Source organism: Lepus europaeus, chromosome X (assembly GCF_033115175.1).
Source record: "Lepus europaeus isolate LE1 chromosome X, mLepTim1.pri, whole genome shotgun sequence".
NCBI lineage: Eukaryota > Metazoa > Chordata > Mammalia > Lagomorpha > Leporidae > Lepus > Lepus europaeus.
In genome coordinates, this window is record NC_084850.1 from 84688729 (window position 1) to 84700076 (window position 11348).

General features: G+C 50.0%; 1 long non-coding RNA gene across 1 annotated transcript; it reads right to left on the reverse strand.

Annotated features, from left to right (window-relative positions):
- Positions 1–206: 206 nt before the first annotated feature.
- Positions 207–5330, reverse strand: LOC133753312 (uncharacterized). Its single transcript, XR_009865040.1, has 4 exons — positions 5286–5330; positions 2855–2898; positions 2463–2499; positions 207–289 (listed from the first exon to the last, which is right to left on the reverse strand). It is a non-coding gene; the product is annotated as an uncharacterized LOC133753312 (long non-coding RNA).
- Between the last annotated feature and the right edge of the window lie 6018 nt (positions 5331–11348).

Below are 11348 nucleotides of genomic sequence, written 5' to 3' on the forward strand. Positions count from 1 at the left end.
TATTAGGTGCCAAGTTGGACTTGTAAAATATTCCTTTGTTAGACAAATTAAAAGCTGCCAATTCAGTACTGATTACCACACTTGCATTTTTCAAGCCAGTCCTGGGGCAGGTACTCTAGTGCAGTGGGTAAAGCTACCATTTGCAATTCCTGTACCCGGTCTGAGTCCCAGCTCCTCCACTTCCCATCCATGAGCAGTATACTTGCCGTCACTACTGACTTCACAGATCTTTGGCTTCTTTATCTCAGGCTGGTATTCAATATCAGAGTCTAAGTCAATCACCATGCAGCTGAGTGATAAGATAGGGGGGAAAATGAGAGCAATATGAAGGCGACCTTCTTTTCACAGCATTTCCTACTCAGCAGTGGCCCTGCACCAGCCAGGGCACCAACGGGGAGAACCCCCTTGGGGTCCTCATACTTGAATGGCCTCCTGCTGTGTGCTGCCACCCTCCTGTATTTTTCCATTGTCTAACAGATATCCTCTGGTTTTCTGATGAGACAGAAAAATACTGAAAGCACAGTCACAGGACGTGCCTGCATGTGTCATAGCTACAAATGTCACTCCAGTTCCACCTTGTTCACCATTTGTGAGTTGCCAAATTGATGGGCCTCTGTGAAGCTGCTGACTACTCTATGCTGAAAATTCTCTTTTCTTGATTGCCAGAGTATGATTGTCTTCCAGTTCTTTTTTTTTTTTTTTCAGATAGAATTAGACAGTGAGAGAGACAGAGAGAAAGGTCTTCCTTCCATTGGTTCATCCCCCAAATGGCCGCCACAGGAGGCGCTACGCCGAGCCGAAGCCAGGAGCCAGGTGCTTCTTCCTGGTCTCCCATGCGGGTGCAGGGCCCAAGCACCTGGGCAATCCTCCACTGACTTCCCAGGCCACTGCAGAGAGCTGGACTGGAAGAGGAGCAACCAGGACTGGAACCCGGCGCCCATATGGGATGCTGGTGCCGCAGGCAGAGGATTAACCAAGTGAGCCTCGACGCCGGTCCCTGTCTTCTAGTTCTTATCTCACCTTTCTATTCACTCCTGCTCACTCTTCTCTTCCCCAACTCACCCCAGGGTCTATCCAAAGCCCTTTCATACCAATCCAATCAATTCCTAAGGATTATCAATCCTGATATATACATCTCATGGTAAACTAACTATACATACATGTCAAAAATTTTGGCACCATTTTCCACAAACTTTTCCAAAGTACTCTCATGAACAAGAAGCTCATGGGAAAATGGAATGAAAAGATATGTTTTTGGGGGGCCCGTGTTGTGGCATAGCATGTGAGTCCACCATCTGCTGTGCCGGCATCCCATTGGGGTGCCAGTTCAACTTCCGGCTACTCCACTTCCAATCCAGCTCTCTACTATGGCCTGGGAAAGCAGTAGAAGATGTGTTAAGTCCTTGGGACCCTGCACCCATGTTGGAGACCTGCAAGAAGCTCCTGGTTCCTGGCTTCGGATCGACCCAGCTCTGGCCCTCGTGGCCACTTGGGGAGTGAACCAGCGGATGGAAGACCTCTCTCTCTGTCCCTCTCTGCCTCTGCCTCTCTGTGACTCTTTCAAATAAATAAATCTTTTTTAAAAAGGATATATTTTTCACGTGAAAAAAATTCAGGGGTGGACATTTCATTCAGCAGTTAAGATGCCCCTTGTGGAGCATGGGGTGAGGTGGGGAGACCGCGGTGCTGTGGTGCAGTAGGTTAATCCTCCACCTGCCAGCATCACCTAAGGGCACTGGTTCAAGTCCCAGCTGCTCCTCTTCAAATCCACTCTCTGCTTTGGCCTGGGAAAGCAGTAGAAAATGGCCCAAGTACTTCGGCCCCTGCACCCATGTGGGAGACCCGGAAGAAGCTCCTGGCTTCTGGCTTCTGGATCGGCCCAGTTCCAGCCATTGCAGCCATCTGGGGAGTGAACCAGTGGGTAGAAGATCTCTCTCTCTCTCCCTCTCTGTAACTCTACAGAAGATGGCCTAAGTACTTGGGTCCTTACCACTCCTGTGGGAGATTCACATAGAGTTCTAGGCTCCTGGTTTCAGCTTGGCCCAGACCCAGCTGTCGTGCACATTTGAGGGGTGAACTAGTGGATAGAAACTGTTTCTCTTTCTCTGCCTTTTAAATAAAATAAAATAGATAAAACCTAAAAATAAAATGTAAAGGAGTAAAAAAAAAAAAAACGGTGTTTGGACTAGTGGAAACAAAGTTAAGGCCTGGTTCACACAGACCTTCTGAAAAAGAAAAAAAACACCTGACCAGTTAGATAATGGGCCAGGGATAAGAAAGTTAAGAAAGTTAACATTTTGAACTTGGTTGTGCAGTCAAACTCCATTATGATTGTGCTGAAGATCACACGGTACTTACAGAGGAAATGTGATGTTTACTCTGAAATTTTCTTACCCAGAACTATAGTTCTTTCTTTTGAAAAAAAAAAAAAAAACTCAAGCTTCAGTAATTCTACTACTCACCTGGCCTTTCTCTTTGGTGCTTCCGTTGGAACCGTAACTAAATCAGAGAAAGAGAGGGGCATTAGAAAGCATCTGAAGGGTAATAAACTGTGAGTGTCCATGTTTGTAACTTCCTAAGGCCCAAGTCCTTAAATGCAAGCTGCCAAATTTGTATCTTCCAAGAAAAAGTAAAAGGAAATCCAAGTGAAGAGACCCACAGCCAGAAATGATGAAGACAGTCAAGTAGAAAAGAAGCAGAGAACTTCCTCTTCTGGTCCTGGCAGCAGGGAAATAAATTTCATCTCACCAATCTAGATAGGGCCCTAGAGAAGACAGAAAACTAACTTTGGCCAAACAATCCCAAATCACATGTCGGTCACGTCTACGAAGACAGTTGAAAATACTCTACTCACCAACATCATCATCAACGGTGGTGGTATCCGGACTATAAATGTAACTGCAAAGATAACAAACACTTTTTAAAAGGAAGGCTACCAATGCCCTAAACAACTCAACCTCAAAAATCTCAAATTAATAAAGAGAAAAACCAGAGTTTCTGAAATCCAAAGAGGTTTGAAGGGCTTTAGGCCTAAAATGAAATTAGGATAAAAATAGTGGGGTGACGGGTGGGGTGTGGAATTAGAAGCAACAAGCCACTCCGTCCCAGCTGATAAATCGAAGACATGAGAAAATGTTAGCTGAGTATCATCAGCTCTCACTGATGGAAGCCAGTGATTTATTTCTATTCAAAGATACAAAAGTGAATCATGACAATAGGGCCACAGGGGACCTGAGAATGAACAGACTAAAACATCATATGAGGAAGCTTTCAAACTACACCAACTAAAAACTTCACAAAGGATTCAAAAAAAGTGATCTCCTCTTTTAAACTAAGGCTGCAAGCCATAAACATTATATATGCTTTTAAATAACTATATAAAATCCTGTAACAACCAGTATCAAATTATTCATAATTAGTACCTTGGAAAAGTGTGTGTGTGTAGACATGTGTGGAGGTGTAGACTTCCATTTTACTTTACCTGCTTCTGGATTGTTTATTTTTGCCACAGGACTGTATTCCCCTGATAATTTTTGCAACACAATAAATATAATCAAATATGATGAGAATATATGTGGTTCACTCATTCATTCGTTCAACATTTGCTAAACATCTACTATATGCTTTGTACTGCAGCTACCACAAAAAGGAGTAAAATTTCCAAGCATCTCACATTCTAGTGGCAAAGACAGAAAAGTAAATAGACAATTCTCATGAACTTCATTCCAGAACAGCTAGAATCAGAAACTGTATTTTTCCCCAAAGAAATTTAGTATTTAAGGAATACAAACTTCACGCATTTCATAAATACAACTTTAGGAATATAGTGATTCTTCAAACCAAACCTGCTCTCCCACCCTTCCTGCTCCTCCCTCTCCCATTCCCAGTCCAATTGTCCACTAAGATCCATTTTCTTTTTTTTTAAGATTTATTTATTTATTTATTTGACATGTAGAGTTACAGACAGTGAGAGAGAGAGAGAAAGGTCTTCCTTCCATTGGTTCATCCCCCAAATGGCCACCACAGCCGGAGCTGCAACGATCCAAAACCAGGAGCCAGGAGCTTCTTCCAGGTCTCCCACGTGGGTGCAGGCGACCAAGCACTTGGGCCATCCTCTACTGCCTTCCCAGGCCACAGCAGAGAGCTGGACTGGAAGAGGAGCAACCGGGACTGGAACCCGGTGCCCATATGGGATGCTGGTGCCGCAGGCAGAGGATTAACCAAGTGAGCCACAGCGCCGGCCCCCAAGATCCATTTTCAATTAACATTATACACAGAAGACCAACTCTATACAAAATAAAGAGTTCAACAATTTGCACCCCCCCCCAAAAAAAAAAAAAAAAAAAAACACTGTTCCTCAACAGTTAAGACAAGGGCTGTTCGAAATCATTGCATCTAGAAATTAATTGCACTTTTTTTAGAAACTTAATTAACTTTAAAGAAGCACCCAAGAATGATACATCTTTTGTGGGCACTTAGACATAATTATAACTTATGAGACATGAGAATATCCTCCACTTAATACATTAAAAGAAAGTAAGTCCTTGAAAAAGAATTTTATCATTAATTAAGGAAGCACCTAAGAAAACAAGCAATGGAGTTGGACACTTAGGCACAACTAAAACTTATGAGACATAAGAATATCCTCCATTTAATACACTAAAATGAAATAAATCTTGAGAACAAGTTTTACTATCAACTCTAATAATACAACTCTTTGAGGACAGAGGTCCTACATGGGGTGTTAGTGCACTCCTGTTGTTAATTCAACAATTAACACTCTCATGTATGACATCAGTGATCACCCAAGACTCTTGACATGAGCTGCCTAGGCTATGGAAGCCTTTTGAGTCCGCAAACTCTCAGTATTTAGATAAGGTCATAATCAAAGTGGAAGTTCTCTCCTCCCTTCAGAGAAAAGTATCTCCTTCTTTGATGACCACTTCTTTCCACTGCGGTCTCACTCAGAGATCCTTTTTGCCACAGTGTCTTGGCTTTCCATGCCTGAAATGCTCTCATGGGCTTTTTGGCCAGACCAGGAAGCCTTAAGAGCTGATTTTGAAGTCAGAGTGCTTCTTAAAGCAATTTTCATTCACAGGGCTATGCGCTGTTGACCACTAAGTGGAATGTTACAGAGAGTATTCTAACATCCTTCACAATTCCTATTTTATGACTAACCAAGTTATACACACTGAAGACTCTAAATGAAATAAATACTTAAGAAAATTGCTTAGCCAAAAGAGTAAGATTAAAACAAACAGGAAATAGAACTTTTCAAATCTCACCAATCATCATCTTGGAAATTCGATTCATCAGATTGCTCAGGCTTTTCTCCTTGTCTGTCCATGGCTGTAGTCAAGACAAAAAAAAATCTTTTAAAGAAAACCAAAGGTACTGGGGTTATGGTGCAGCAGGTTAAGCTGCTGCCTCAGACTCAGGCATTCCATATGAGAACCAGTTCAAATTCCATATAAGATCTCCCTTCTCTCTCTCTCTCTCTCTCTCTCTCTCTCTCTCTCTCTCTCTCTCTCCTTCCTTCCTTCCCTCCATTCTTCCCTAGCTCCCTCTATCTCTGTTTCAAATAAATATTAACAAAGGAAGGAAGAAAGGAAGGAAGGAAGGAAAGAAGGAAGGAAGGGAGGGAGGGAGGGAGGGAGGGAGGAAGGAAGGAAAAGAAAACCAGAACTTGAAGCCAATGAGGCATTTCTACATTCTACATTAACCTTTAGGTAGTTTTTACACCCTATTTAAAGCCAAAACTTTGCTCTGTAAATTAGGTATTTACATTTGTTGCAGACTTTCCCTAGACGAAAATACTATAGAGACAAATGTTATCACCGATCCCACTTTGCTTTGCCAGGGTTCTTGCAGATCAGAAAACCCAAATCAAATAGCAGTCCCAATGTAAAATCAAACAGCTCATATTATGAAGTGTAAGAAAAACACTCACTCGTTAGCACCTAGACAACTTTTGTCCTCATCCCAAGGCTTTAGCCTAAGAAGTAGGTCGCTTACCTAGCGTTCTCTCATCCCCAAATGGATCGAAACCCCTACCACAACACAAACATATTGTGGCCCCTACATTGCCCCAGCCATTCCCAGCCCCATATCCTGGCATCCTCACTTCCAGCTACCATCCACTGCAACGAATCTTCCAAGTACCAAGTGGTGACAACACTCCCTTTCCTATTCCACTTCCTCACTAGTCATTTTTAGGTGTTTTTACCCTTACAACCCCTCCCCACTCCCCTGTCGGCCCAATGTCCCCCTGTCCCAGTTTCAGATTCCAACTTCCCTCGGTTTAACCCTGTTCAGCCATACACACCTTCTTATTCTCGCCTTCTTCCCACAGCCAGTTCCCACCGATCAGACCCCAAAACAGTCACCCATCCCCCCACCCCGCACCCCACCTCCCGTTTGTACTCACAGGACTCTGCCACGGACAGCCCGCCCTCAGCCACGTCACCAGCACTCTATGACCAATCAGGCATTGAAACAGCCACCCACCCCCCACCCAAACCCATTCATTCTCGCAGGACTCAGTGCCCTTACACGCCCCCACGTCACGGCCATTCTTCCACCAATCAGGCCTCAACAGCCTCCCATTCGCCCGCCCACCATCACCTGTATGTTCTCACAGGATCTGCCCCCATCACACCCCCCCCTCCACGTCACGGACACTCAACCACCAATCAGGCCTCAACTGCCTCCCAATCGCCCCGCCCACCATCACCCGTATGTTCTCACAGGATCTGCCCCTATTACACCCCCTCACGTCACGGCCACTCAACCACCAATCAGGCCTCAACTGCCTTCCATTCGCCCCGCCCACCATCACCCGTATGTTCTCACAGGATCTGCCCCCATTACACACCCACACATCACGGCCACTCAACCACCAATCAGGCCTCAACTGCCTTCCATTCGCCCCGCCCATCATCACCCGTATGTTCTCACAGGATCTGCCCCCAATACACACCCCCACGTCACCGCCACTCAACCACCAATCAGGCCTCAAACGCCTTCCATTAGCCCGCCCACCATCACCCGTATGTTTCGCAGGATCTGCCCCCATCACATACCCCCACGTCACGGCCACTCAACCACCAATCAGGCCTCAACTGCCTCCCAATCGCCCCGCCCACCATCACCCGTATGTTCTCACAGGATCGGCCCCTATTACACCCCCTCACGTCACGGCCACTCAACCACCAATCAGGCCTCAACTGCCTTCCATTCGCCCCGCCCACCATCACCCGTATGTTCTCACAGGATCTGCCCCCATTACACACCCACACGTCACGGCCACTCAACCACCAATCAGGCCTCAACTGCCTTCCATTCGGCCCGCCCACCATCACCCGTATGTTTCGCAGGATCTGCCCCCATCACATAACCCCATGTCACGGCAACTCAACCACCAATCAGGCCTCAACCGCCTTCCATTCGCCCCGCCCACCATCACCCGTATGTTCTCGAGGATCTGCCCCCAACACACACCCACACATCACGGCTACTCTTCCACCAATCAGGCCTCAACTGACTACCATTCGCCCTGCCCACTGTCACCCGTATGTTCTCCCAGGATCTGAACCCATCACACACCCCCACGTCACGGCCACTCAACCACCAATCAGGCCGCAACTGCCTTCCATTCGCCCCGCCCACCATCACCCGTATGTTCTGGAGGATCTGCCCCCATCACACACCCACACGTCACGGCTACTCTTCCACCAATCAGGCCTCAACTGACTACCATTCGCCCTGCCCACTGTCACCCGTATGTTCTCAAAGGATCTGCCCCCATCACACACCCCCACCCTCCTAATGGCCACTCAACCACCAATCAGGCCTCAACTGCCTTCCATTCGCCCGCCCACCATCACCCGTATGTTCTCCACCTCCGCACTCCCCTATCGGCCCAATGTCCCCCTGTCCCAGTTTCAGATTCCAACTTCCCTCGGTTTAACCCTGTTCAGCCATACACACCTTCTTATTCTCGCCTTCTTCCCACGGCCACTTCCCACCGATCAGACCCCAAAACAGTCACCCATCCCCCCACCCCGCACCCCACCTCCCGTTTGTACTCACAGGACTCTGCCACGGACAGCCCGCCCTCAGCCACGTCACCAGCACTCTATGACCAATCAGGCATTGAAACAGCCACCCACCCCCCACCCAAACCCACTCATTCTCGCAGGACTCAGTGCCCTTACACCCCCCACGTCACTGTCACTCTTCCACCAATCAGGCGTCAACGGCCTCCCAATCGCCCCGCCCACCATCACCTGTATGTTCTCGCAGGATCTGCCCACATCACACATCCCCACCCCCTTAAAAGCCACTCTTCCACCAATCAGGCCTCAACTGCCTCCCATTCGCCCCGCCCACATTCACCCGTATGTTCTCGCAGGATCTGAACCCATCACATACCCCCACGTCACGGCCACTCAACCACCAATCAGGCCTCTACTGCCTTCCATTCGCCCCGCCCACCATCACCCGTATGTTCTCACAGGATCTGCCCCCATTACACACCCACACGTCACCGCCACTCTTCCACCAATCAGGCCTCAACTGCCTTCCATTCGCCCCGCCCACCATCACCCGTATATTCTCGAGGATCTGCCCCATCACACACCCCCACGTCACGGCTACTCTTCCACCAATCAGGCCTCAACTGACTACCATTCGCCCTGCCCACTGTCACCCGTTTGTTCTCGCAGGATCTGCCCACATCACACACCCCCACATCACGGCCACTCAACCACCAATCAGGCCTCAACAGCCTCCCAATCGCCCCGCCCACCATCACCCGTATGTTCTCCCAGGATCTGAACCCATCACACACCCCCACGTCACGGCCACTCAACCACCAATCAGGCCTCAACTGCCTTCCATTCGCCCCGTCCACCATCACCCGTATGTTCTCACAGGATCTGCCCCCATTACACACCCACACGTCACCGCCACTCTTCCACCAATCAGGCCTCAACTTCCTTCCATTCGCCCCGTCCACCATCACCCGTATGTTCTCACAGGATCTGCCCCCATTACACACCCCCACGTCACGGCCACTCAACCACCAATCAGCCCTCAACTGCCTTCCATTCGCCCCACCCACAATCACCCGTATGTTTCGCAGGATCTGCACCCATTACACAACCACACTTCACCGCCACTCAACCACCAATCAGGCCTCAATTGCCTTCCATTCGCCCCGCCCACCATCACCCGTATATTCTCGAGGATCTGCCCACATCACACACCCACACGTCACGGCTACTCTTCCACCAATCAGGCCTCAACTGACTACCATTCGCCCTGCCCACTGTCACCCGTATGTTCTCGCAGGATCTGCCCCCATCACACACCCCACGTCACAGCCACTCAACCACCAATCAGGCCTCAACTGCCTTCCATTCGCCCGCCCACCATGACCCGTATGTTCTCGCAGGATCTGCCCCCATCACACACCCCCACCCTCCTAAGGGCCACTCAACCACCAATCAGGCCTCAACCGCCTTCCATTCGCCTGCCCACCATCACCTGTATGTTCTTGCAGGATCTGCACACATCACACATCCCCACCCCCTTAAAAGCCACTCTTCCACCAATCAGGCCTCAACTGCCTCCCATTCGCCCCGCCCACCCTCACCCGTATGTTCTCGCAGGATCTGCCCCCATCACACTCCCCCCACGTCACGGCCACTCAACCACCAATCAGGCCTCCACTGCCTTCCATTCGCCCCGCCCACCATCACCCGTATGTTCTCACAGGATCTGCCCCCATTACACACCCACACGTCACCGCCACTCAACCACCAATCAGGCCTCCACTGCCTTCCATTCGCCCCGCCCACCATCACCGTATGTTCTCGAGGATCTGCCCCCATCACACACCCACACGTCACGGCTACTCTTCCACCAATCAGGCCTCAACTGACTACCATTCGCCCTGCCCACTGTCACCCGTATGTTGTCCCAGGATATGCCCCCATCACACCCCACCCACGTCACGGCCACTCAACCACCAATCAGGCCTCAACTGCCTTCCATTCGCCCCGCCCACCATCACCCGTATGTTCTCGCAGGATCTGCCCCCATCACACACCCCACGTCACAGCCACTCAACCACCAATCAAGCCTCAACTGCCTACCATTCGCCCCGCCCACCATCACCCATATGTTCTCGCAAGATCTGCGCCCATCACAAATCCCTACCCCCCTCACGGCCACTCAACCACCAATCAGGCCTCAAGCGCCTTCCATTCGCCCCGCCCACCATCACCCGTATGTTCTCGCAGGATCTGCCCCCATCACACACCCCCACATCACGGCCACTCAAACACCAATCAGGAATAAACTGCCTGCCATTCGCCCAGTCCACTATCACCCATATGTTCTCGCAGGATCTGCCCCCATCACACACCCCACATCACGGCCACTCAACCACCAATCAGGCCTCTGCTGGCTTCCATTCGCCTGCCCACCATCACCCGTATGTTCTCAAAGGATCTGCCCCCATCACACACCCCGCCCCATGTCACGGCCACTCAACCACCAATCAGGCCTCTGCTGGCTTCCATTCGCCCGCCCACCATCACCCGTATGTTCTCCACCTCCGCACTCCCCTATCGGCCCAATGTCCCCCTGTCCCAGTTTCAGATTCCAACTTCCCTCGGTTTAACCCTGTTCAGCCATACACACCTTCTTATTCTCGCCTTCTTCCCACAGCCAGTTCCCACCGATCAGACCCCAAAACAGTCACCCATCCCCCCACCCCGCACCCCACCTCCCGTTTGTACTCACAGGACTCTGCCACGGACAGCCCGCCCTCAGCCACGTCACCAGCACTCTATGACCAATCAGGCATTGAAACAGCCACCCACCCCCCACCCAAACCCACTCATTCTCGCAGGACTCAGTGCCCTTACACCCCCCACGTCACTGTCACTCTTCCACCAATCAGGCCTCAACCGCCTTCCATTCGCCTGCCCACCATCACCTGTATGTTCTCGCAGATTCTGCCCACATCACACATCCCCACCCCCTTAAAAGCCACTCTTCCACCAATCAGGCCTCAACAGCCTCCCATTCGCCCCGCCCACCCTCACCCGTATGTTCTCGCAGGATCTAGCCCATCACACACCCCCCCACGTCACGGCCACTCAACCACCAATCAGGCCTCAACCGCCTTCCATTCGCCCCGCCCACCATCACCCGTATGTTCTCACAGGATCTGCCCCCATTACACACCTACACGTCACGGCCACTCAACCACCAATCAGGCCTCAACCGCCTTCCATTCACCCCGCCCACCATCACCCGTATGTTCTCGCAGGATC